Source organism: Amblyomma mixtum, chromosome 3 (genome assembly GCF_055824585.1).
Source record: "Amblyomma mixtum isolate Tamu chromosome 3, ASM5582458v1, whole genome shotgun sequence".
NCBI lineage: Eukaryota > Metazoa > Arthropoda > Arachnida > Ixodida > Ixodidae > Amblyomma > Amblyomma mixtum.
The window spans coordinates 401,082,553-401,109,119 of NC_143014.1; the positions used below are offsets into that span (position 1 = coordinate 401,082,553).

General features: G+C 46.1%; 2 pseudogenes; one reads left to right on the forward strand and one right to left on the reverse strand.

The window, feature by feature from the left end:
• Nucleotides 1–3,837: 3,837 nt before the first annotated feature.
• Nucleotides 3,838–13,023, forward strand: LOC149357364 (uncharacterized; annotated as a pseudogene).
• Nucleotides 13,024–23,565: 10,542 nt separating this feature from the next.
• Nucleotides 23,566–26,362, reverse strand: LOC149357365 (uncharacterized; annotated as a pseudogene).
• Nucleotides 26,363–26,567: the final 205 nt, after the last annotated feature.

Sequence of the window (26,567 nt, forward strand, 5' to 3'; positions counted from 1 at the left end):
AACACATCTAGAGAAAAGCAACACAGGCAGTCAACACTTCGCTAGTGCTTGCAGAGAAAAAAAAAAACAAGCTGGATGTCCTCAAATGTAGTGCTTTGCAACTGGCGCACAAAGTGAAAAATAAACGGTGCTAAAATGTCGGCAGGGCGTTTGCCTCTCTTATGTACCACCTTACCACAAGTTTAGAGTATTTTGTGGCTTGACAGTCATTGTCAGCAATGAAAATATCATGAAGGCCAAAGGAACTGTAGTTCTCACACTCCCGGAAAGTTAGGACCTTAATTGTTTATTTTATTTATTTATTTATACAGAATACCCCTAAAGGCCCTCGAGAGGGTATTACATAGGGGGGGGGGGCAAGAGGAAATTGAACAGAATAAAACAAAACCACAAATATAAAACAAGAAAAGCACAAATAAGACACTTTGCATCACATAAATAAGCAAAAGAATCAAAAGAATGGCAGCGCGGCAAAGAACGCAGATTGCTGCAGTATTAAAATTATACAAACAGAACACTAATGCAATGAATTATTTTAGTAACATACCTGCCGCCGCGGTGGCTCAGTGGCTATGGTGCTCGGCTGCTGACCCAGAAGACGCGGATTCGATCCCGGCCGCGGCGGCTGGAATTTCTTTGAGGGAGAAATTCTAGAGGCCCGTGTGCTGTGCGATGTCAGTGCACGTTAAAGAACCCCAGGTGGTCGAAATTTCCGGATCCCTCCACTACGGCGTCTCTCATAGCCTTAGTCGCTTTGGGACGTTAATCCCCATAAACCAAACCAGTAACATACCCTGAAAAAAAGGAAGCCATGAACAAATAAAATAAAAATGTATGCGAAGAGTTAAGCAGCAGTTATTAAATATATAAGATTAAAATATTTATCGGGATCAGTGGTGGTTGCGATATGTGAAGGCAGAGTGTTCCAGTCAGATATTGTGCGTGGTAAGAATGAATGCGCATAGTTAAATGTTCTGCACGTGAAACGCCTAACTTTAAAGGGATGATCGCGGCGGTCAAAAATCGAAAGAGGCAAAGAAGAAAAGTCGTTATGAAGTGATGGATGATGATAAAGTTTATGAAAAAGTGATAGTCGTGCAACTTTGCTGAGGAGACATAAATCCTGGAGACCTGCGCGTTTCTTCAAGGCTGTGATGCTGGTGTTACGTGAATAATCAGAGTAAATAAAACGAAAGGCGCGGTTCTGCAATGATTCAATGTTATTTATTAGGTAAGATTGATAAGGGTCCCAAATAGCTGAGGCATATTCAATTTTAGGTCGAATTAGAGTGGTATAGGCATGGGCACGGAGGTGAGGAGGAGCATGCTTCAGGTTATGTTTTAAGAGACCTAATGACCGATTAGCAGATGCAAGCATAAGGTTAATATGGTAGTTCCATGCTAAGTCTGAATGAAGGTGAAGTCCTAAGTACTTATACGTGGTGACTAGTTTGAATGAGCTATTATTTAAGGAGTATGCTGTTTGAATTCGAGACATTCGGTTAGTAAAAGACATCAATTTAGTTTTTGAATGATTAAGTTGCATAAGCCAGGTTGAGCACCATGCTGTTACTGAATCCAGGTCTGATTGAAGGGATTGGCAATCGGTGTTAGAATAAACATTGCGATAAATTGCACAATAATCAGCAAAAAGTCTGATATGGGAAGAAATGGAATCCGGTAAATCGTTTATAAATATTAGGAAAAGTAAGGGGCCAAGCACACATTCTTGTGGGACGCCAGAGTGTACTTGGCTGAAAGACGAATTGTGGTTATTGAGAGTTGTAAACTGAGTCCAGGAAAAGAGAAAATCTTTAACCCATGCAATGACAAGAGGGTGAATATTAAGCAGTGCTAGTTTCATTAATAACCGGTTGTGAGGTACTCTGTCGAAAGCTTTAGAAAAATCAATATGGAGACTGCTTGAATGAAAGCATGAATCGATGAATGTATGTTTTGAATGAATCCGACAAGTTGCGTATAGCATGAGTAAAGTTTCGCTTCCACCAACCAAAGCGAAAAGGTTCTTTTTCTCTTCCTTTGCACCAGGGGTGCCCCGTCGGAGACGGCTTGTTATGATGACTTGAAGGCTGAATGAAGTTCTAGCAGACAATACTTGGCAACAACAGAGGACTTACAGGGGATATAAATTGAACCTTTATGTACAATAGTTTACATATATATATATACATACAATGTTGAGCAGTGAGCACAACAACATGGAACTGGCTAACATTTAGGGGAGGCCCCTACTCGGCATAGCCGAAGATGCGTTACATCTATCTCCTTAGCCCAGAACCTCTTTTCCGGGCTCCGGGACCCAGTTTTAAAGACACATGGGCCCGGCCCATATTCATTAGCATCCAATCGTGTCAAACCCTTAACACGATTCGTTATTAGGAGTGTGGCCCGCCCTCCAACTTCCTTAAGGCACATAACCCTCTCTCAAATGTACATATTGTAAAAAAGGCATCATTTTCACTTAAAACATAGTACATTCCGAGAATTAACACACATACGGATTGGCCCCCTGGGTTACGGGCCCCGCCCCACACTTCCACTGTATTACAAAAACTCTCTCCCCTATGAAATACACAGCAAAACATATAAAAACAACATGTCAAAACACTTCCACGGGCACGTCTGTCTCCCCAGTACCCGTGACCTTGACGATTCCCGGAACTAGGGCAATTATCGGCCCCAAACCAGCTGCGACCGTCGCAAACAACTCCTGGGAGCGCAGATCCACTTTCCGATGCGAGTCGGATCACAATGGACTGCCGACCCCACCAGTCGTCCTCCGGGGTCCGGGCGGCGACATAAGTCAAGTGGCCGCCACTGTCCCCAATTAAGCAGGTGGCTGTGCTCGTTCTGTCCGGTGGTGTCTTCTGCGCGCTCCCGTTTCTTGAGACCGAGTTGTCGAGCCTCGGGGCTATACCGGACGCCAGCCAGCTGCACCGTCGCCCACAGCTCCCATTCATCCGGACGCGCCTGGCTCCGCTTCGTCCAGCAGTGTTCTCTTTTCAAAAGAAAAGCGTTCGAACCTCCGAACGAAGCGCTCGAATCTTAATTGGGCCGCAAGTGGTGTTTGTCAATCCGCGGTGAGCTGTCGGCGTACGATGCAACGGTGGCGTTGACATTTTTATGGCTCTTTCTACACTGGCACAAAGCGGCCCCGGCGAGAAACACGCGTCCTTCCCCGAAAGGGGATAATGGGAGGCTTGGGTGAGCCGGCCGCTCCCTCTCTGGCTGCTGCCCGCTTTGCGCCCTCCTCGCAGCCCCCCCGCCGGGGGCTCTCCGGGGTCTGCAGCGGCGACACAGAAGACAGAAGGATGGGCGCTCCAATGAGACCGCGCGCATCCACACTGGGCGTTTACATGAGCCCGACAAAAGTCGGGTTAAGCAGGCTGTCGTGCCGAGAACCGGTTGTCGGGCTCATGTATACGCTAGGGGGTCGAGCAAAGGGACCGTCGAGTCGAGCTGGGCCAGCCTGACTGCAGGGAGTGGGTTGGCCCTGCCCGACCCGGTTGGAAAGAGCATGTATACGCTGCCGCATCGGCTTAGCGCCTCCTCTCGTGCCTCCTCTCTTTCCTCCTCTCTGGTCTGGCTCGCGCTGCGCAGGAACTAGGAGATATTTTTTTCCGGTCACGTATTGAGGCAAAAATGGCAGCAAGTACGAGTGCCATGACGAGTACGAGCGCGCCCGCGGCATGGAGCGAAGATTTTCTTCGGTGTTTCTTGGCGCTTATAGAAGCCAAAAACGTGAGCGAAGCTCTCGACAGCAAGCGCCAGCGAAACCAAGAAGTGTATAAAGAATTGGAGCGGCAGGTGCGCGGTATGGATTATAACTTTACATGGGAGCAGCTGCGCACCTGCTGGAAGAACATGAAGAAAAGATTTACGCTTGTAAGTATTGAAAAAGTCGTCCATATGTGACCTCCCAGGTAAATTTATTCGTGGATTTTAGGAGCTGTTGGAACAGAAGAAGAGCGGAGCGTCCCCATCAGCATGGAAGTGGTTCGCCTGCATGAGTGACTTGTTGAGTCACAGGCCACTCGTTCAGGCACGTGTGTACGGTGTCGACTCCGCTGCAGTGGCCAACATCGATGTTGACAGCGTCCAAGATGGTAAGTAGATTCAGTGCATGTCAGCACTCGTGTCATGCGGCCCCCTGAGGTCAATTTCTTGTTAGCTGGTTTTGTAAACGACGGTGACATACTTTTTTGGGGTGTTGTATAACAGCGAGCTAAGGAGGAGAATGCTGTCGGAAACTAAAAAAAAAAAAAAAAACATGGGACAGGCCCGCTGACCACGCCCTCCCGGAGACAGGTCGCTTGCTAGACCCACATACGAAAAGTCGTGGTAACTTTATTTTCTGAGTTTGTAAGATTACGTAATTAAAATAAGTTGTTGAAGTTTAGCCCCATGTCCGCCTTAAAGACCTGAAACCAAAGACGTTTTTCTACAACGAACTAACAAATGTTTTTGTCGAGGCAACCGCGTTGAATTACGTACAGCTTGCGCTAAATCGTACCTGAAAGAGGGAAAGCAATACTTGCTGAAAATGTATATCACTGTGCGTAACAGGAAAACGACCCCTCAGAAGATAGTGTTAGCGTATGGGAATGCTCATTACAGTACCGCGTACATTATTTAATAAGAGCAATAAAGAAATACAGAGGACGTTTGAATTCAGCTACTATAAAGCTGTTTGTAAAGGTTTTGGAAACTTTTGCGAGTGCGCGAAGGGAATCAATTGCAATAAAAAGGTGTTCATGTATTTTATTTCACTGTCCTGCTGCTGCGCAGAAATCAGACAACCACAAAGTTTATTCACTAATCAGGCCAAAATCTATGGAAGAGTGTGGCCATCTCCATGGGTAATATACATTTTTATGTGTGCTGGTAGACAATAAAAAATATATTGAATTCATTTCAATGGGGCTTCCGACTGACATTACCAGTGCATGATTTAGAAAACTGTTCTACATACACCAATAAAGCAGCCTTTCAAAAATAAAGCTGTCCGGATATAATACGAGGGGGTACCCAAAAGAAACCGGACGTATTTTTGTATGAACTCATTTGTTCACATTCTCAGCACAGACCTTCAATATCCTTCAAAGTACTCTCCACTTACAATGATACGTTTGTCGAATCTTTCATTTCATTTCTCAAAACATTTTTTAAATTCATCTTTTGTGATGCTTGACAGTCCCTCCGTCGTTTTTTTCTTCACCTCAGCAACATCAGCGAAACGCTTTCCATTCACCTGTCTTTTCATTCTACGAAATAAAGAAAGTAGCACGTGGCAAGGTCGGGTGAGTATGAGGGTTGAGGAACAGAGGTCAAGCCAATTTTGGTCCGAATTTGTCGTAGAGACAGGGCTGTGTGAGCAGGGGCATTGCCATGGTGGAAAAACCAGTCACCCGTCTGCCACAAATCAGGCCGCTTCCACCAAACACTGTTGCCCAATCTTTTCAAAACATCCAAGCAGAAAGCCTGGTTAACTGTCTGACCTTGCGGAACAAATTCTGAATGGACGACTCCTCTCACGTCGAGAAAACAAATCAGCATTGTTTTGAGGTTTGGTTTCACCTGACGAGCTTTCTTGAGGCGAGATGAATTTGGAGTTTTCCATTGGCGTGACTGTTGCTTCGATTCAGAATTTAATTCAGGAACACTTGAGTTGTCCCCATAGCATCGTCCTTGAACGTCTTTCTGAATATCTCAAGAGTTTCCGTTCCACTTTTTCCGAGAAAAAAATCAGAATTTCACCGGAGCACGCTGTTCACGAAAATCAGCCTTTGCAAAAACGACGCTCACACAAAACATTCGTCACTCTAAAACTCTTCCTAAACTAGTCTAAGCTCCTTCAACGACGGCACTCGGCTTACTGACTCTGGAATGTTCGTTATATGTGCTCCTAGCGGCAAAACGCGGTACCACAAAAGCTGTGCCGATTCAAAAAATTAGTCCGGTTTCTTTTGGGTACCCCCTCGTACTGGATAAAATGGGTGCCTAAATACGCGCGTGTTTGCAAGAGGTATACAGAGATCTGGAATGTGAACAGTTAGGAACAAGAGTTAATGCAAAATACCCTAGTAATGTGCAATTCACTGACGACATTGCCTTGCTAAGCAACTCAGCGGACGAGACCAATGGGTCTTAAAATTAATATGAAGAAAACTAATGTTCAACAGCCTTGTGAACACCTGTAGGGGCCGATGAGTCAGCATGAGGCATGTTAGACGGTCTGAGGGGGAGGGGGGTAGGAAGGGTGACTGGTTACAGGCAGCTACACGGGGGCGCCGGATTGTCGGACAACGCCGGAAGCCGTTGAGGAGACAGGCGCTATGGCCAGGGGTCAGCGGTTCGTCAGGGCCATTACTCTTGTAAAACTTCGACCCGTCACCGTCCCTTCAGGAAGCCGCCGGCAGCAGAGGGGCGCAACGAATACCCCCCTCCCATTGGGGATATTCCGGCTTACCGCTAAGTTCTAAGCGTCTGAACCGCAGAGGTGTTCTGGGAAGGCACCCGATTGACCCGTGCAGAAAGAGCCCCTGGGGTCCATCTAGTCTTTATTTTACCTTGAGAGAGGGTTTTTCCATGCACTGTGAAAGCTGTTGGGCGGAACGCGCGATTCCGAGAGCCAAACGCTTTTGTGGAGATCGCTCTGTGCATCGCATTTTGTGAATTATTTGATGTCATTTTTGGATTTTGTGTTTTTAGAAGTTATTACTGTTGAAATTGAAGGGGGTAGTACGCAGAAAGAAGCCTCTCGTATTCAGGCTTGCTGCTATTGCATGCTTCCTATGGACTCCTGAGAGTTTAAAACCGACCCCGGGAGCCCACTGCCCAATCCTTCGTTCTAGGCTATTGTTTTAGATGCTCTGCGTTTTCGGCTAAGCCCAGGAGGGAAGATTTCTCTTTTAGCCAGTTCCATCTTACCTGCCACTCTGTTTAATATGGTGTGCATTTTGTAAATTGCTTGTATATAATCTAAAACTTATTTTTCTCGCTACCTCCCGTTGTGGCAAGTCGTCATTGCACCATCACCGACGGGGCACCTTAGGTGCAAGGAGCCTTCAAGTCAGCAAACCGTCTCTGACGGCGCACCTCTGGTGCAGAGCAAAAAGAAGCATCGAAACTTTACTACAGCAGCTCACAACTGGTAGCGAGGTGCTGGAAGTGGTAAAGTAATATGTCTACCTAAGGCAGGTAGTGACCGCTGATCCAGATAACGAGAGAAAAATATCTGGCAGATTAAGAATGAGGTAGAGCGCATATGGCAGGTTCTCTCAGACTGTGAATGGCAGTTTGCCAATATCACTCAAGAGAAAAGTGTACAACAGCTGTATCTTATCGGTACTCACCTACGGGGCGTAAACGTGGAGGCTTAGAAAAAAGTTCCAGCTTAAGTTGCGGACAACGCAGCGAGCTATGGCAAAGAAAAATGATAGGTGTAACGTGTGATAGCGTCAAGTGCATGACGCGTCACTTTGCCATGACGCGCACTGATAGCAGCAGCGGATAAGCAACCGCTGCGTATAAAAGAAGCGTCAGACAAATAAACGCTGATTCCTTGTCCTGCACCGGTCTTCGCTGGTTCTCTGCTGCGGCCGCTCGGCTGCCGCACGCTACTACATTACACTGGCGACGAGGATGGGATCGAGGCGGCTGGCTGCTTTCTTCGGTTGCTGCTGAAGACTACTGCCTGGCGAATGCTGCAATGGCGAAGGTGGGAAAAATTGATACTTTTGACGAAAGGAGCGACAGCTTCGAGTCCTACTTGGAAAGATTTGAGCTTTACGTCTTGGCAAATGATGTGGCTGAAAGCAAGAAGCTAGCCGTATTCCTGACTGTAGTAGGACCTCGAGTGTATGAAGTATTGAAGAACCTGCTAGTTCCAAATTCCCCTGCCAGCAAAACGTATGACGAGGTCACGGCGCTACTGAAAACACACTACAGTCCCCGAAAGGCTGTGATTGCGGAAAGGTGCCGATTTAACCGAAGATTGCAACTTGAGCAAGAGACTGTAGCCGAGTTCATTGTGCAGCTGAAGCACCTGGCCAGAACTTGCGAGTTTGGCAAGTATCTCGACGAAGCGCTTAGAGACAGGCTAGTCGCCGGGCTACGCTGCGTCGACACTCAGCGTGAGCTGTTTGCCGCTGAAAAGCTGACGTTCGAAGAGGCGTGCAAAATTGCCCTAAATCGTGAACTAGCAGCCACCCAGACTCAACAAGTAAAGCTAGAAGAGCGGAAAAGTATACCACAAAGGCGCTCAGGACTAGAAGTTGATGTTCTGAGTCAAGGCTACCGTGCTAAGGACAATTATCGAAGCAAGACTGAGCCCGTAGAGTGCTTCCGTTGCGGTAAACGCCATGCGGCCAATAATTGCCGATATCGCAAGTACAAGTGTCATAACTGCTGAGAGCAAGGTCACTTGAAATCAAAGCGCAGGCAGCGCACAGGCAAACTGAACGCGCTGAATGCGATCGATAGCTCGGCCGATGAGTCTGACGAAGAGCAAGAAATATACAGTATGACAACAAATAAGTCTGCACACTATGTCACAGTTCTGGTGGAAGGACAGGCCTTAAGGATGCAAATAGACACAGGGGCGTCCGTCACCGTCATGCCGAAGTCAGTTTTTCTTCGTAAGTTTCCCCATCTGACAGTAACGACGGCTACGGTTCCTTTACGAACGTACACAGGAGAACTAGTGCCGGTCGTAGGGTCGGCTGATGTGCGTGTTGAGCACGCTAATCAAACTGACGTTCTACCTGTTCTGATAGTAGATGACGATGGGAAAGTGTTGCCGTGTCTGCTCGGCCGCAATTGGCTGAGGAAGCTGAAATTAAACTGGTAGGAAGTTCATGCTATACAGCAAGACGACGCCGTGGAGGAACTTAAGAAGTTTGAGGCTTTGTTTTCACCGCAGATGGGGCTGATAACGGGCTACAAAGCACAGGTCCTCTTGAAGCCAGACAGCAAGCCAGTATTTTGCAAGGCCCGTCCCGTGCCTTTTGCATTGAAGCAAGCTGTGTCCGAAGAGCTAGACGCCTTGGAACGGGCGGGGGTACTGAAAAGGGTCACCAGAAGCGATTGGGCGACTCCGCTGGTAGTGGTACCGAAAGACGGAGGAGCAAAAGTGCGGTTGTGTGGTGACTGCAAGGTCACGGTGAAGCCCGTGCTTCTGACTGAGCACTACCCTCTTCCCTTGCCAGAAGATTTGTTCACAACATTGGCAGGCTCAAAAGTATTCTGCGTCCTAGACCTTGCTGCCGCTTACCAGCAAGTAGAACTTGCCGAAGATGCAAAGGCGATTTTAACTATAAACACCCACCAAGGCCTTTACCAGTACCAACGGCTCCCTTACGGCATTGCCAGTGCTCCTGCCATATTCCAGTCGCTCATGGACCGGCTTCTCAAGGGTATCCCTCAAGTAGGGTGTTATATTGATGATGTCATCATTGGAGGTTCAAGTGAGAATGAATGTCGGAAAAGGCTGGAAGAAGTTTTGACACGATTGCAGGAGCACAATGTGACGCTGCGCATGGAAAAATGCAAGCTCGTTTGCAGTGAAGTCCGCTATCTGGGCCACATAATTTCAGCGGATGGAATAAAGCCACTGGGCTCGAAAACAAGGGCAATAGAGCGTGCACCGGAGCCTACAAATTGTACTGAACTGAAGTCTTTCCTGGGAATGGTAACATTCTACTCCAAGTTCCTGTCGAACTTGGCGACTGTGGCTGCGCCGCTCTACGAGCTCCTGAAGAAGGGCACGCGTTGGAAATGGACAAGCGAGTGTTCTCGCGCGTTTCGAAAAACAAAGAACTTGCTCACGACCAGTCCGGTACTTGCTTACTACAATCCGAAGCAACCCTTGGCTCTAAGCTGTGATGCGTCGCAGTATTGGCTCGGCGCGGTTTTTTTTCACATACTTCCCAGTGGGCAAGAAAAGCCTGTCGCTTTTGCTTCCAGGACGTTATCGCAAGCTGAGCGTGGCTATGCCCAGATCGAGCGAGAAGCGCTGGCAATAATCTTTGCTCTCAAGAAGTTTCATCGTTACCTATATGGAAGGGCATTCACGTTGTTCACGGATCATCAACCATTACTAGGCATCTTAGGGCCACGGAAGCAGGTCCCATCTTTGGCGGCTGCTCGAATGCAACGGTGGGCGTTAATCCTGGCTTCTTATCGCTACGACTTGAGATATCGGAAATGATCTCAAATGGAAGTGGCGGACGCGCTGTCCAGACTGCCTGTTGCAACCGAAAACAGCGTTGATGAGACACATACGCTCGCTGTTTTTGAAACTACGCCACTGACGGCTAAAGACGTTGCCAAAGCTAGCAAGTATGACGGCATTCTCAACAAAGTCTACAGATATACGCTTGAATGATGGCCAGCACAAATCAAAGATCCTCAACTTGTACCGTACTATAACAGACGTGCGGAGCTGTCGCTGGAAGCGGGATGCGTCACATGGGGCAGTCGTGTTATTGTGCCAACAAAGATGAGAAATGCAGTGTTGAGTCTGTTGCACACGGAACACCCCGGTGCTTCACGCATGAAGATGCTCGCACGTAGCTTGCTCTGGTGGCCAGGGCTAGACGCAGACATCGAAAACACGGTAAAAACGTGTAGCATTTGCCAACAAATGCAAAATAGCGCTCCCCGTTCTCCACTCGAGCCATGGCCGTTTCCCGCCCGCTGCTGGCAGCGAGTGCATGTGGACTTTTTTGACTTTGAAAAAACGACATTTCTTTTGTGCGTGGACTCGTTTTCAAAGTGGATCGAAGTGTTTCCTATGCGCTCTACTACAGCCGCAAAGACTATCGAGCGCTTGCGGAGTCTGTTTGCTGCTTACGGATACCCTGAACAACTGGTTTCTGATAACGGCCCCCAGTTTTCAGCGCAGGAGTTCCAGGACTTCCTCGATGCGTGTGGCATCCGACGCACGTACAGCCCGCCATACCATCCGCAGTCCAACGGGGCTGCCGAAAGGCCGGTGCAAACTGTAAAAAGGAGTCTTCATAAGCAGCTTCTGCACGACAACAAGGGAGGTAACAACAGATCGATGCGGGAGAGACTGGACGACATCCTGCTGGCGTATAGGACAACCCCTAACACGGCAACAGGCAAGTGTCCGGCTGAACTGTTTCTTAAACGAACTCCACGCACTAAACTGTCATTACTAAGGCCATCATTTCGGGATGACATGCAGAGTAGGCAAGAAGGGCTAAAACAGCAGCATGACCAACGGAGATCAACTTTCCGTTCGTTTAAGGAAGGAGACTGGGTGTACGTGAAGACTGTCCGGCAAGAGAAGGTGTCGTGGACATAAAGTTTAGGTGGGAGGATGAAATTAAGAATTTTGCGCAGACAACGTGGCCGCAGCAAGCACATTACCCGTTTAATGTAGGAATGTGAGGCAGGGACCTTTTCCCAGCAATGGGCGTAGTCAGACTGATGATGGTGATGTTGATCAAAAGGGATGGTGTCGTTTCAGGTGTCTGTAACAATGACACACCAGGCTCACAGAGAGATGAAGAGGACACTGACAGCTTTGCAGATCTAAATGCATGTAAGTTTATTGAACTTCAATTTGTGGATTTCGATTAAAAGAAAAAAATTCAGAGGGGCACTTTGACGCCACGCCCATTTCGACCAATTTAAAAGTGTGACATTTCTGTGGACGACTCCTGCTTACAACGAAGAGACATTAAAGGCTTCCGCCTTAAAATTGAGCTTCATGGTGAAACTTTAACTAAAGTGCCTTTTTGGATCTTTATGCATGGTAACTTGAATGCGAGTTTACAGCATTTTCTGTGCATGGAGTCGAAACGCAAAGGCGCCCGTGTGCTGTGCGATGTCAGAGCACGTTAAAGATCCCCAGGTGGTCGAAATTATTCCGGAGTCCTCCACTACGGCACCTCTTTCTTCTTTCACTCCCTCCTGTATCCCTTCCCTTAGGTGTCCACATAGATATGTGAGACAATTACTGCGCCATTTCCTTTCCTCAAAAACCAGTTTTCCAATTTTTTGAACAGGGATTATCAAGCCAGCTACAATCCACTGATTCCGCATAGTTTAACTATCATGGAGGCCGATAGAATTTTTTTTTTGCACATAACCTACTATACAAATATAGAGCGCAATTCATGTAGCACGAAGCATGTTGGGTGAAACCCCAGGAGTGACTTTGCTAAAAGTTCGCATTCTTGTTCAGTGCGCGCATTTGCATTGAAGTTTTATTGTGGTAAAGGAGTTACAAAATACGAATTGCCTTGCTTCAAAACTTTGCGCGAGAACATTACAGGAGAAGAGCTACACTTTCAGAACAGCCCTTCTTTACCCGTGGTGTCAAAGAAAGGACGCTTTGCCTTTTCATCTGGGAGATCATCCACGTCAGCACCACCAGCCAAACACCGTCGAAGAAGAGAAAATCAATTTGAAGATCTCCTCACAGCAATGCAAAAAAAAACATGACTCCACGGGAGCAGCGAGAGGAACTTCAATTCCAGAGAGAACAAGACTTCTTGAAACAGGAGCAAGAGACAATGAAGGGGTTCCTAGAAGGAATTAGTAATTCTTTTTTGCAAGGAACTCAAGCTCTCATGACACAGTTTTTTTTCTCACCAACAAGCCTTGCTTAGCGCCCTGCAGCCACAGGTACCAACGGTTCCATTCACACTGTCACATAGACACACTGCTACACATTATCCCCATACCCCCCCTCCCTACCAGCAACAACAGTACATGCCCAGAGCTCAGCAGCAGGAACGCCACATGCCAACATACCAAGAGCAAATGCACATGCGGGCAACACAGGTGGGCAACAAAGCTATGCCACATAACTTGACACAGGGCAACAGAACAGAACTCCCCAAGAGCACTACACCACAGCAACGCCGCACTGCTCTTTCAAATGTGCGGTAAAGTCAGGTGTCTGAAAATGGGCACGAAACACAGTGGCCAGACACGATGCGCGCGTCGACACCGCAGGAAAGATAATGAGCAGCGAGCATACAACAGTCATACACCATACAAACTGTGGCACTCTTTGATGTTCCTTCTCAATGCAATCAGTGATATATACGCATTTTTGTTACAATTTAATAAAGTTCTGCTTCTGGAATTGACATTTCAATGAGCCTCATGTTTCATCGAAATGAGCTTGTACGCAGTGGAAAATATTTCGCTAAATAGTCCTTCAGGCACTCTCTCAGTTCACACTGCAATGCTGTGCATGGTCTGCTTGTAGGCTGCTGCAAGTCAATGTTCGCATCTGAGGCTATACGGGACCACAATTCGCTGTACTCCTCCGACCGCATTTCGCAGAAGTTATGGAGGACACATGCTGTAAGAGCAACTGTAGGCAAGATGCGCCAGCGTCCTTTCAGCCTTCCAAATGCTTGTTCGACACAGTTTCGTGCACTGCTGTGGTAGGCGTTGAATGACTCTTGTTCACTTGTGAGTTTGCCTGTGTAGGTTTTAAGAATCCAGGGCAAGTGCGGATACGCTGGGTCTGCCAATACCATGAAGCGGAATGTTTTCCCTTCAAATTCCCGGTAGCCCTGGGGCAGGAGGTATTCGCTCCTCTTATAAATCTCCATCATTTTCAGTGCCGTCGGATCATGGGCAGAGCCGGGAGCTCGGCATGATGCGTTGAGAAACCTGCATACGCAAATGCATGCACGTATTAGCAACGGAGTCAAACACTTCCCTGGTAAGGACTCTTAATAAGCGCAAACTGTTGGGCTAATTGGTGTGCGATCATTTTAAGGAACACTGCGCAAAAGCGCAAAAGAGGTAGGAGAGAAAACAGACCAGCACTTGACCGAATTTTCATGTCCTGTCTGTTTTGCGCAGTTTTCCTTAAAACTGTTACAACTTCATTAACAGTAAAGATTTCGCCGTTCTTTTGCCTGAAGCAGAAAAGAGTGATCCAATCCAGAAACCTAGACTCTTTTGTATGAAATCCAAGAGTGGTTCTGCATATTTCAGGCAGTAATAATAGGCGGCATACTTCATACATTAAAGATATGCTAAGCTTATTGATCGTTTTATGCTGCACACCTTTTCTGGAAAACATACAATAATTAGAAAGAAAATGCATTGCGGACAGATGAAATATGCCCCTTGCAAGTAAAAGATTGCATACAGGAATTTGTGGTAGTCATGAGCAGTTACACAACCCTGTTGTTCAGAACTATTACTGAGATCTTTTCCTTTTAATCATACACTCCTGAACACATGTTTAATGCGACAAATTAATTGAGGAAGCTGAAAGAAGTAAGTGCACTTACAGTCCACGGTCCTCCACCACCGCTCGCATGTTGTACGAGGCCCACTGCTTGCGGTTGATGAAATCGCGGTAACCATCCTTCGGCGCAGTTATAGGAATGTGGGTACCATCAATAGCTCCGAACAATTGTGGCAGGTGGCATTTCTCTTCTAATCGTCTGGCTATTTCCGTAGCTTCTTGTGGTGATGGTAGCTTTACGTACTTCTCTTTGAGGTGTGTTGAGACCGTGTGGCAGAAAAAGTACACAAACTTTTTCACGGTGCTTTTGTGGACGCCAAATTGGTTTCCAACCACCCGATACTCGCAGCAGCTTGCAAGCTTGTAGAGGGCCATTGCAATCCTTTTGTCCACTGGAATTGGAGTCCTCACAAAGCACTCCGCAGGTGACATGTACGGCCACAGCAATGCGACAAGCTCACAAAAGCTCCACCGCGACATTCGGAAGTTCTCTCGCCAGTCCTTGTCGTCAAAGTTTTCGCTTACTGTCCTGTCCCACCAATCTGTGGAGCGGTTTTTTGTCCACAACCTTCGCTTCTTCTCCTGCGGGGCCATGCAGTCAAGCCCTGCGAGAAGATGTTCAGTAAAAATGCAGATCTGCCACATCCGTATCCGGACATATAATGGGGAAAAAAAGAACGAAGAGAGCAGACATTTTTCCTCACTAATAATGCGAGACTTCAGTTTCTTCAGTGGCATATTTATGAGGATGCGGAACGAACGAGACCATCAACGTACAAACTATGAATTCGTGCTGCAGTTCACTCTTTAGCAGTGTTCCATGGCACTTTCCAGAGCGACACATGACACCGTGTCCTAACCCTTGATTTGTATCAGGCATTTATACTATGTAGGGACAAGGAAATGCAATACTAACCGAACATGACGGCGACTTCTTGATCGGACCAGTCATCGCTCAGTCTTGAACGAGACCATTCTTACGTGAGACTTCGGAAGCGGCGGAAGCGAACGTTTTGACGGTACATCGCCACGGCAAGCACCATGTTGTGCACATTCATCCATGACACTAAAATCGCCATGAAATAGAGCTGATTCAAACATAACATGAAGCTCAACACAGCAGCGGAGACAGCCATTGTAAATCAAAGCGAGCCGTTGCCGACTTCGAAGAGAGCGCGCGCGCGAACGGGCGAACCAACCGACCGGAAAGAGCAGCAGTCGGGAAAGGGAACTTTTCGTCCGCGCGTTCCTCCTCCTCCTGTAGCATCCGTGTGGTTTGCTTGCTCGACGCTAGGGGTAGCGACGATCTCTGCCCGACAGAAAACCGGTTCATGTAAACGCGGTGGGGTCGGTCTGGTTAGCCCGACATCTGGCGCGCCCCGACCCGACCCGCAACGTCGGGCCCCATGTATACGAGGCTGCAGACCTCCTTGGGGCCCGCTCAACGGCAAAGCTCACGTCCCTTAGCCGCGAAGAAAGGAGGGGGAAGGGGGGAATAAACACACATGGCGCATGCTAGCCCTCTACAGCATGAGTAGCCTTTACGGAACCCATGTTGATATTTAAAGATAATATTATGTTCTTCAAGATAGTTAATTACCTGCGAGTGAATTACGTGTTCAAGAAGTTTGCAAACAGTGCTAGTTAATGAAATGGGTCGGTAATTTAGTGGTGAGTAACGATCGCCAGACTTGAAAATTGGCACAACTTTAGCTAGGCGCCAGTCCAGCGGAATCACGCCTGATGATAGAGATTGTGAAAAAAAAGCGAACAAGATGCGATGAATAGCATCAGATGAATTTTTTAGCATTTTGTTATTAAAGCCAAGGTGATCTGATGCTGATGTTGTTTTAAGCTTCTCTAGTAAGGATGAGATACCGGTCTCACTGACACATATTTCGGGCACTGACGTATTAGAAGTACTGACAAATAGGAGGTAGAGGGAGATCTTCACGGGTAAAAACAAATGTGAATACGTTATGGAAAAGTTCGGCGCATTCGGCCACTGGAACACTGCTGCCTTCCGCGTTGGTAAGAGTAATGTCAGGATGATTAGCGGTGTTTATTATCTGCCAGAACTTCTGTGGATTGTTTGTTAGCATTGCCGGTAGATCGTGTGTGAAGAAGTGCCTACGTGCAGATATCAACTCAGACTGATATTCCTTATCACATAGTTTGTACCGTTGCCAAGATTCAGAGTGTCTGTTCTTGTCGGCTTGTCTGTAAAGGCGCTTTTTTCTTGTTATTAAGGCGACGTAGATGCCTATTAAACCAAGGCGCTGTGTTAGTGCATGGGATACTGATGACGGGTATGAATCTGTCAATGAGAGTAGCAAGTTTCACGCTGAACAGGTTCCAGTTCGTTTCCACGGAGCGTGACGAAACATCGTGAAGAAAATTATCAGCAAAGACTGACAACTGAGCGTTTATTTCACCGACGTTTGCTCGGTTGTAGCACCTTATTTGTTTAGTACGAGTTACATTTTTATGGGGCACAAAATTCAGGTTACCCGTGATTATGGAATGGTCGGAAAGGCCTTCTAAGAGCGCAATGTTGGAGCAAAGGTAAGGATCACTTGTCAGGATAAGATCGAGAATATTGGCTGTAGTGGCGGAACGATGCGTAGGTTCCGAAATAAGGGACACGCGCACTGCGCTACTGGTTTGATTATCCCAGAAATACGAGACACCACTGATAAGCAGTTTATCAAAAGACAAACGGACCTTGTCACCTTTCTTTTTACTGATTTGGCATACTTCCACAGTTGGCTGCGTTTCTCACGAACCGTTTTCGAGTAATCTCGCGAAATGCTGAAATCGGTGTTTTTGAGTTTATAGCCCTTGCTCATAAGCGTTTCGAGTTCTTTTTCGTTGAACAGTTTTGCAATAATGGGTCTCTTTTTTTCCTGAGAAAAACAGCCTATGCGGTGAGCACGGGCTACGGAAGACAACGTGATACCAAGTTTGCTAGAACAGAATTCGTTCCCAAGACGCTCAGAGTCTTCCCAAGTTTCAGACTCATCAGTGTGCTGAACAACATAAAACAGAATGTTAGACCAGCGGGAAAGATTTTCCAGGTCGTGAAGTTTTACTTGAATGTTGGATACATCGTGTGTACAATTCGTGGCAGATACTGTGGTAGGCACTGACTGCTTTTTAAGTTCCAGTTCCTGCACACGTGTAGCTAAAGACTGTAAGTCACTTTGAAGAGCTGGAATAGACTTGATTTAAAGTTCAAGTTCATGCACACGATCGTTTAAAGTCTTCATTTCATTTTGCAAGCCAATATGAATTGTAACAATCTTGTTAACACTTTCGAGGATATTCCTGTGGTTCGTCTCAAGCCTTTCAACTGTTTCATATACCAGTTCGAGCTTTTCTTCTTGGCCCTTCGTCATAGGGTCTGTGTTTGTTTCAACGTCACCAGCCAGGACCAAAATGCGCCAAATGTACACTGCCGCCGAGCGGAAACGTTTCAGAATATGGGGTGGCCACGACACTGCTACAAGACAGACAACATCATCACGGTAACAAGAACATTCGTAATAACCAACCGGGAACAGCAGGAACGGTGAGTGGCGAGGCATTTCGTGAGCAGTGCCGTGGCCCCAGGGGGGCCACGGCACTGCTATAAGAACGCTATCTCACGGTTCAGAAGCCACTCTTTGGGCTCTTTACTTCTGACAAAGGCTGTCCATACTGTGTTCTCTTTCATGTGCAATGAGTAATAAAAGGGAGCAACCTCCAGTGCCCCAACACAGCCTGCAAGTTTGAGCATTATTACAATAAGTTTGAAGACTAGTTACGAGGTCGACGCAAAGCTCGACCATGAGAAGAGTAACGAGATGAGACGTGCCCACATTAAAGTGTGATGCTTACAACGATGTTTATAATTCATCTGAAAACATTCCAACATCCGAAGTGATCTTGCTATCAACGTGTGAATTGAGCGGAAGCGAACATAGCGATCAACCTACCTGCGCCGAACACCCACAGTTCACCCGTAAATGCTCAGATTAATAAAAAAGCACACAAGATATGCACTCTAATATGTTTTCAAGGTAATGCAAATCACTTCAAGAAACTGTACTGCAGTGTTCTGGCTCTTCGGTGAAGGTACAAGTTTGTGCAAAGAACTTTCTAACCTTTAAACTTCAGAAGTTGCACACCAGAAACCTAACAATGAAATCGAATTTTTTCTAAGTTTCGGTTAACGAAACGCACTTGCCAGCACAAACAAACTCTGCAAAACATTTTCTTGTGACACTAACCAGAACAGAAATGAAAATCGCCAACTCGCGACAAATGTAGATACAAAACATCATAGACTCTTGGGAGATGTTCCATTCCAACATTCCACTTTTCAAAGTGGGGGTGGCTGACAGAAAGCAGCCCGTCCGAAAGCTTTCATTTTAAATGATAGCTTGTGCGCTGCTTATCGGGTGAATCAAGCGCCAACGTTGGTGCGCACATGACTCCATTTCTTTATTTTCTTAGCTGGCGTTGTGAGCAGCGGTATTTTCTGTATCGAAGTTTTCCCTCAAAGTCATTGTTTGCTGGACAATAGACTGCCAATGGCTGTCAGCGCTAGCGAAGATAAATGGCATCATACATGAACTTGCGCACTCCAGACAAGAGTTTACTTCTTGGCAACAAATGAACCCAGCGGTTCAAACTAGCAATTTTCTCTTTATTGACAGACTTCCTTGACATTTTAGCACAACATTTGAAATAAAAAAGGTGTAAAATGAATTGACAACTGTGAAATTATGAGAAGCTCTTCCAAGTTAGCGGATTAGTGACGGGCGAACTCTCCACCAGCCTCCACGAAATAGCGTGCCCTTGCGGGTAGTGAGGCATAGAGGGTGATCGCGAAACCAGGCAGGCCTTTTAGTCGTGTCCATTCATCTTGCACAGCCTCCCAAAGCAGACCTGGTGTCGCTCCGTGTAGTTCCCGTCTTGCCAACTGCTGTTTCATGAGGCCCTATGCATTTTCTATAATATTAAAGTCCGCTCCTTTTGGAAGCCACGGAACCTCCTGGATGCAGAGCTCATCAAGCTTCTGCCGCACTATCCTTAAAAAGAAAAAAAAAAAACGTTTTCAAGTCATGAACATTGGAAAGGTTTTCGGGTAGCACGAACAAAAGAACAGAACAAGTGAGTTATGAGGCTGCAATAAGAGAAAGCTAACGCTATATGTGTAAGCATCGCATTGTAGTACTTTCTTATATATCGAACGAAAGCAATCATTTGGCAAAAAAACAGGCTTCGGACGTGCAAATTAATAAACAAGCAAGAAATGATAAAGACAACTTTTTTTCAAGGATCAGCTAGAAAAGAACGTTGTAAGTAGGTGAAAGTAAAAAAAGAAAGTTAATTGACAAAAATTAGATGTTCATTAGCCGCGAAAAGCATCGGTAGCACCCCAACAACATCCAAACCTCAACTCAGAATATTATTTAAAAAAAAAACTTTGCCCTCCATTTCAAATCACTCTTATCAATCCCTGCCATTCATTTACGAACTGTTAGAAAAAAGTTATAGTTCTTCTGTGGGAAGTGCATGTACGTTAAATGTAATTATGCCTGCTTGTGTGGATGGGGCTCCTGTCATGCTGAAAAATGAAGCATCCATACGGAAACGGGCCATCCGGGATGAAAGGAATTAAGTTTCTTCAAGTATATCCGCATAGACTGATGATGTCAGGGCGCCATCTATCCGGATGAGCGGGCCAAGCCCCTGGTGTGTTAAAACGCCCCACACATTGACAGACCGCCGGCCGCTAGCGGCGACGTGTTGCGTGCATTCGGGTTCAAACCTGTAACAAAAAAATTGTAAGTTTTGCTTGTTACGCCGCAGCTCAACAGTTCTTTTCGGATATTCGCATAGCAGGATTTAAAGAAAAAGTAAACTTATTAGCTACAGGTTTTAGAATTTACCAGGTGTGTAGAAATTAAATGAAATGGAAAGACCACCGCAGCAGCTGCCACAAACATGCGACGATTATGTTCCGGACGTATTCGAGAAAAAAGGACGCTTAGAAATTGCTGCTTTCCTGTCCTTTTAGACACGCCGCCGCGGTGGCTCAGTGGCTGTGGTGCTCGGCTGCTGGCCCGAAAGACGCGGGTTCGATCCCGGCTGCGGCGGCTGAATTTCTTTGGAGGAGAAATTCGAGGCCCGTGTACTGTGCGATGTCAGTGCACGTTAAAGAACCCCAGGTGGTCGGAATTTCCGGAGCCCTTCACTACGGCGTCTCTCATAGCCTTAGTCGCTTTGGGACGTTAAACCCCCGACACCAAACCACCACCACCAAACCTTTTAGACACAGAAGCACATGACCTACCGGGCGCAATCTGGCCTCCAAACACGGCGCTGTTGGTCCCACTTGCTGCTGCAGGTAGATTCGTCCGCGAACACTACAGTCATCCATTCTTCAATTGTCCACAAAAAAATGTCTAGTGGCAAACTCCAACCTGAGCTCCTTGTTTTTTCGTGTCAAAAGTGGCCTCTAGCATGACATCTTACTGCAGAGCCCTACTGAACGAAGGCGTTCTCTTATGGTAGTAAGGGATATCTGAAGGCCAAGTTCATGTCGTATCTCCTCGGCTGTCATGAAAGGGTCACAACAGGCGGCGGACACAATAACCTGACTTCTTCGGTGCTTCGTCTTGGCCGCCCATCTCGAGCCGCGTCTCCAAGCTTTGCCTCTTGGAGAAAAGCCCGAACAATGCGCGTAACGCTTCCAAGCGAGCACCCAACCTCCGCAGCAACGCTCCGTCTTGTCTGACCTCCTTGAACAAGGGTTAAGATTTGGACTCTTGTCGCCTCGTCGATTCGCGGCATCCTTACGTCGTTGTTGCAAATTTCATGCGAACTACACCTGCTTTTAAACTTTTGCTATCGTGTGACGTAGGCACAGCCACACATTACTTTGACCGTGCATCCTCAGCACACTTTTAAAGGAAAATGGTGATAAAGATACCGCTGCTCGCCACGCCAGCGCAAAAAAAAAAATAAAACGATATGATGTGCTTAGCCACTTTAGCACATGGTTCGGCCGATAAGAAATCTGCGGGCGTTCGTTTGAGATGTTGCATTTCTGGTGGGCGAATATCCAGGTGGGCTGGTTTCTGCCGGCCACCCCCGCTTTAGTAAATGGAATGTTCCTGGCACTCTCGCTATCGGCATTCTCGGCAACAATAGCGCCACGTGTTCCGATTTTTTCGCTCCGGTCATGATTCACTAGTGGCATTCTTTTTCGGTTGCAGCGTTACGCTTTCAGAATAGTGAAATACTGGTGGGGACTGTTCGGAGCCTCACTGTCGCTTTTCAGTAACTGCAAACAACTGCAAGCGTTACCTGAGTTCCCAAAAAACAGCTTGATCGGAAAGCCAGCCATATAATAAGCTGCAGAGTCATCAGCGATGTGAGAATAAACATCACTGGCAAGTTCAGAAAGTCGTCCAACGAAGGAAAGTCAATGTCAGGCTGCGCACACTCCTCATTGTTAACAAGAGATTCACTATTGAGAGATTATGGCGAGAGCTCATGAATAAGGTCCCATCCATCGCCCTCCACATTTCCATGCTGGGATAGCTTGAACAGCTTTCTGAGGCAGATATGCTCCAGACCAGAAATAAATTGCAACACATTTGGGTATGTGTTCCAACCTTGTTTCTGTCTGATATGACCAAATATGTTTTCAAAGGGATCCTGTTGAAGTCTACGCGTGAGCAGGTATTCAAAGCCGTATTTCTTTGAGATGCATCACACAGCTGACAAACAGCCTGAATTGTTATCTGCCAACCAACAATTGTTTGCAGCTGACGTCTGCCGTCAAACTTTCATGATGCAATCCAAGGAAGTTGGCCTCGAAGGAAGTCAGTCAACTCGGAATCCCCCTTCTTAATTGCATCGTGAATCTTTTGCAGTTTTTCGTACTTGAGCTATTCAGGGAATGGAAAAGCTTGTCCATGTGGTCACAAAATTGTGCCAGCCATGGCTGAAGCAGGGAGCTCATTTTCATACACCATCGCCATGATTGCAAGGGAGACCGACGCACTGAGAACCTGCACTGCTCTGCTGACCTTCTTATTTGCAAAAGGTCTCTTAAAGATATGCAGTTCTGTTAACCTTGCAGCCAACCGCAACCTCAGTTCATGTGTGGATTCGTAAAGGCTGACAATATGTGACCAGTCAACAATATCGTCCCCAATGTGCAGCTTTTGGGCTTGGCCATTATTGCGTGCTGTTTTAATCAAATGTTGTACATCAAATATGAAATACACCGGCCTACAGTTAACTTGAAAAAAATGTTGTAAAATAGTAATGCCTAGCCGGTTAGCGACACTGACATTTGAAGTGCCCTTGTCACAAATTACGGCTTTCACTGCAATGTTGACTCTTCTAAGCTCCGAAATTAGTGACACCAGCAGGTTGTGTATCCCAGACGATGGTGTTGATGTGTGCCATATAGTAAAGGCTACCGTTTGGGCCCACCTTCTAGAAACACCATGAAGAAGAGCAACCTGTCAGCAATGGTCGAAGTGCGGTCAATACCATCGTCTGTAAAACCTTGGACAACATCCTGTGTAAGAGCATAGCATATAATCTTTTTTAGTGCTATGTCATCAAAAATTAGAGAACAAACTTGGTCACATTCGTTCCAAGTTTGCTTCCTTGCTCCTATTTCATTTCATTTATTTCATCCTTAAGGGCCCGAGGGCATTGCATAAGGAGGGGCTACAGTTGGGGTAAATACAAGCATGATGAAGGCAGGCACAATTAACACAGACACTACAAATTATAAAAGACAAGAAAAATAAATAAATAAAGAGCATCAAGGTATCCGTGGGATGATGCGGAAAAAAACAAGAAATCTACGTACGGCGGCAAGCAAGCCAATGAATTATTGATGATAACACAGATGAGATGCTTACATATTTTCGAAATAACTGGCGAGTTTTGTGCGAAATGATGTGCGATCGTCGCATAAAACTATGTCGTCAGGTAGGGCATTCCGGAGAGTAATCGCGTAGGGGAAAAATGAACTGTTCATCGTTGAAGTACGGCTCCTGACACCTGCTATGGGGAGGCTGTGGCTTAGGCCATTGGACGTTCTCAGCGGTGGTTGCCGCAAAGGGTGTCTGGAAGCAGGGTGGTAAAAGAAACTGTGCAGTAGGCAAACACGGAATGATTCCAGGAATGATCCCTGGTATCATCTTAACATTGGCGTAGCCATCTTCTTGGCATCGCTGGGTGGGAAGAGAAAAATATGGAGCCAGAAATCGTTATGCTCGCGGCCCACGAAAGTTTAAGTGCAGGGCAAATTTCTTTAACCACAATGGAAAGCGCTTGTCTTTGCTTTTTGGCCTCAATCGAACATGTGCAGAGAGAAGTTTAAAAACTTACTCAGTGACACGCGGCTGGATAGTGCCAAGGGCCTCTGAGATCGATGACGGAGCCTTGCGCCGCTCTCTCTGCAGTCTTTTGATAGTTTTCCGCTGCCTTGCCATCTTGACTTCAAGACGTTTAATGGTCCGTTTGTACTTCTTTGATGGAGAACTGGCCTTGGGTATGATCGAAACTGCTTCAACAGACAAAAATAATGATATAAGAGTGAACAGCAAATCATGTTGTACCAGCACTGCCCTCCGTTATTTATGACCAATCTAAATCAAGAGTATAATGGATATATGAAGTTTTAATAGCTCCGTCGTAGACACTACTTTGAAAGAAACCTACTCATGTTAAATATTGCAAGCGAAATTCCATTGTTCTTCTCTGTTTGGAAGGAGCTATGGGCATAGACACTCTATGGTGATAAGGAGTGTCACAAAGTCAATCGGAGAGCAATATTTGGTAATATTGCAATAACAGTGCGATTGCAGGTGTGCATGGTCCTCCCTGAGCTAGCGGTGGGCGTTTTAAATTGGCTAAGCAACACAGAAAATAACGCTGAGCAGGAAGAAATTACATGCGTATACATGTGCCTGTGGTCTGACGAAATGTTTCTGTGCATTTCCAAAGGACTTGCCCCTTAGAGTTCCCAATAAGAAGCTGTATACACATTGTCTTATTTATGTAGGAAAGAAAGCATAATTGCAATAAAAAATGCGACACCGTTCCTCTTGTACGACAGAATAGCACAAATGAAACGAAAGCATCCTTCAGAGCCCATACTCACCTTGCGTTCTTAAACATGCAGAGTCCTTTTAAAGATAGCCTAATTCACACGTTGTGAGTAGAAAATATTTCATAAGGAACAGCTATATTAAATCCATATTTACCATGTGCAGCAGGACATTCTTTCAGTAAGCTGCTGCTGAACTGGTCCTCAAAGGTGTACTCTGTAGTCTGTTCAGTCACTTGAATACATCTGCCAGAAGAATCTTGCACGCTGCCTGAAAAAGTTATTACAGCAGTAAAATCTGTGAACTAAAAATAAACACCACAAACTTACGTATCAAGAAGCCTCTTCTGTCGCGAGTGATCTACTGGCCAAAGATTCCTCCAGCAAGCCTGCAGAAGGACCCTCGCCAGTAACGGAGGAGCTGCCCCCTGCAGAGGTCTGCTCATCTGTCACTTTCTTACGAAAAAAAAAACGAAAACTAAAACTGAGTTCTCCACTCACTGTGGACATCAGGGCAATGCAATACGGAGGAGCCGCTGCTTGAAGACTCTTCCGGAAATCCTGCAGAAAGTAATCATCAACGATTATTCAGTGCCAGCCATAAAACAAAAAACAAAAACTTATTTTCACTTCGAGATGCAGGTTCTGCAGTCACGCAGCAGTCACAGGTAGAAGGCACGCCAGAGAGACCTAAAAATATTTTTGTTTGTGCAAATTGCACAGCAGGTAGTATAAAAAAACAAACTTCGATTTCACATCCACTACTTGGTAGCTGGAACAAAATAATTTGAAAACCACCAGTCCACAAACAAGCAATTTTCGGTCTTTTGAATAACTGATAGTGCGATATTAGATTGGTGTGAGCTACAGGCAGCCATCAGGTGAAGGCAAGGTAGCCGTGCAGAGTGTTTCACAATAAAAGTGCCTAGGTCCATTGCTTACGTAATGAAGGAAATATCTTGCTTCAAGAAAAGTAACAGCTCCCAAAGAATGAAAGTTCTTCGGAGTTTTTTAAGAACCAGTGCATTTAGTCGGAGGGCTGAACACCTTCAGAGCAAACTGTCGAAACTTATTTTAAACAGGCTTCAGCCATTGCAGAGAACTGATTTCCTGTCAAACACTTCCACTGTACAACTGGGAGAACACTAGGCACGGCCAGCTTTGTGAGCTTCGTGTGGCCAGGGTCCATGAAATCTTTTGCAGTGAAATGGTCACTGCAAACCCTTATATGGCATACAGTAGGCTGGCCGGCTTTCTCAGAAGGTCGTCTCTTCCAGTGTGCTGCACCCATGCTGTCATCCTGCAATGGCGATGATGTCCCTATCGTAAGCGTAATCGCTTGAACACTTGGTGCCAGAAGATGTTTATACAAGAGGCAGTTAATGAAGCCACACTTTAAGGAATAAAAAATAGGGGGGGGGGGGGGGGGGCGCAGCAAACTTATGACAGATACTGACCAAAAAGCTTAACTTTGCTTTCTTGAGGGGGTCTTGAATTAAAACCTACGCCGATTGAAATAATACGTATCAGACAACGCCAATATCGTTGACTGCCCTGCTTACATATCCTTTTTTTTGCCGCTTTTTTACGGTTCATCAAAAATAAGAAAATATTTTGTCGCTCCGCCGCTGCAAGCATTTCGAAATAATCGCTACAATATTTACTAACCTATAGTGGTAATAATTTACAATATTTAAACTAAAACGAAGAAGCCGTTTTTCCCAAGCCTTCCTATTATGAAGGTAGCGCTATAAATGTGAATAAACAATTTTTGTTTTCACCGTTACTGCGCAAATAGTAAGCGTAAAGAAATCGAAAACATAAGAAACCTCAACGCACCTGCTGTCCCGTGGTATACGGAAGAAACTAGTCCCTGGCTTCTTGTGCGTTCTGCCGTTGTTCTGGCACCACGACACAGTGCAGTAGCTGCCATAGGAAGGGCCGCCGGACGGCATGTCAGCGTGTTCTGAAGGATTTTAATGCATGCATGTGTTATTCTGGATAATCAAAACAACGTAGCAAGTCATAACTATGCTAAAAATTGCTTTCAATGTAACAGAAAATCGCGTCACAGTACAATATCGCTGCCACACAAATACACGCAGGAGATTTTGAATCTAAATAGGAGTTGAAAGCAGGCGCAGTTAACATATGCCCGAA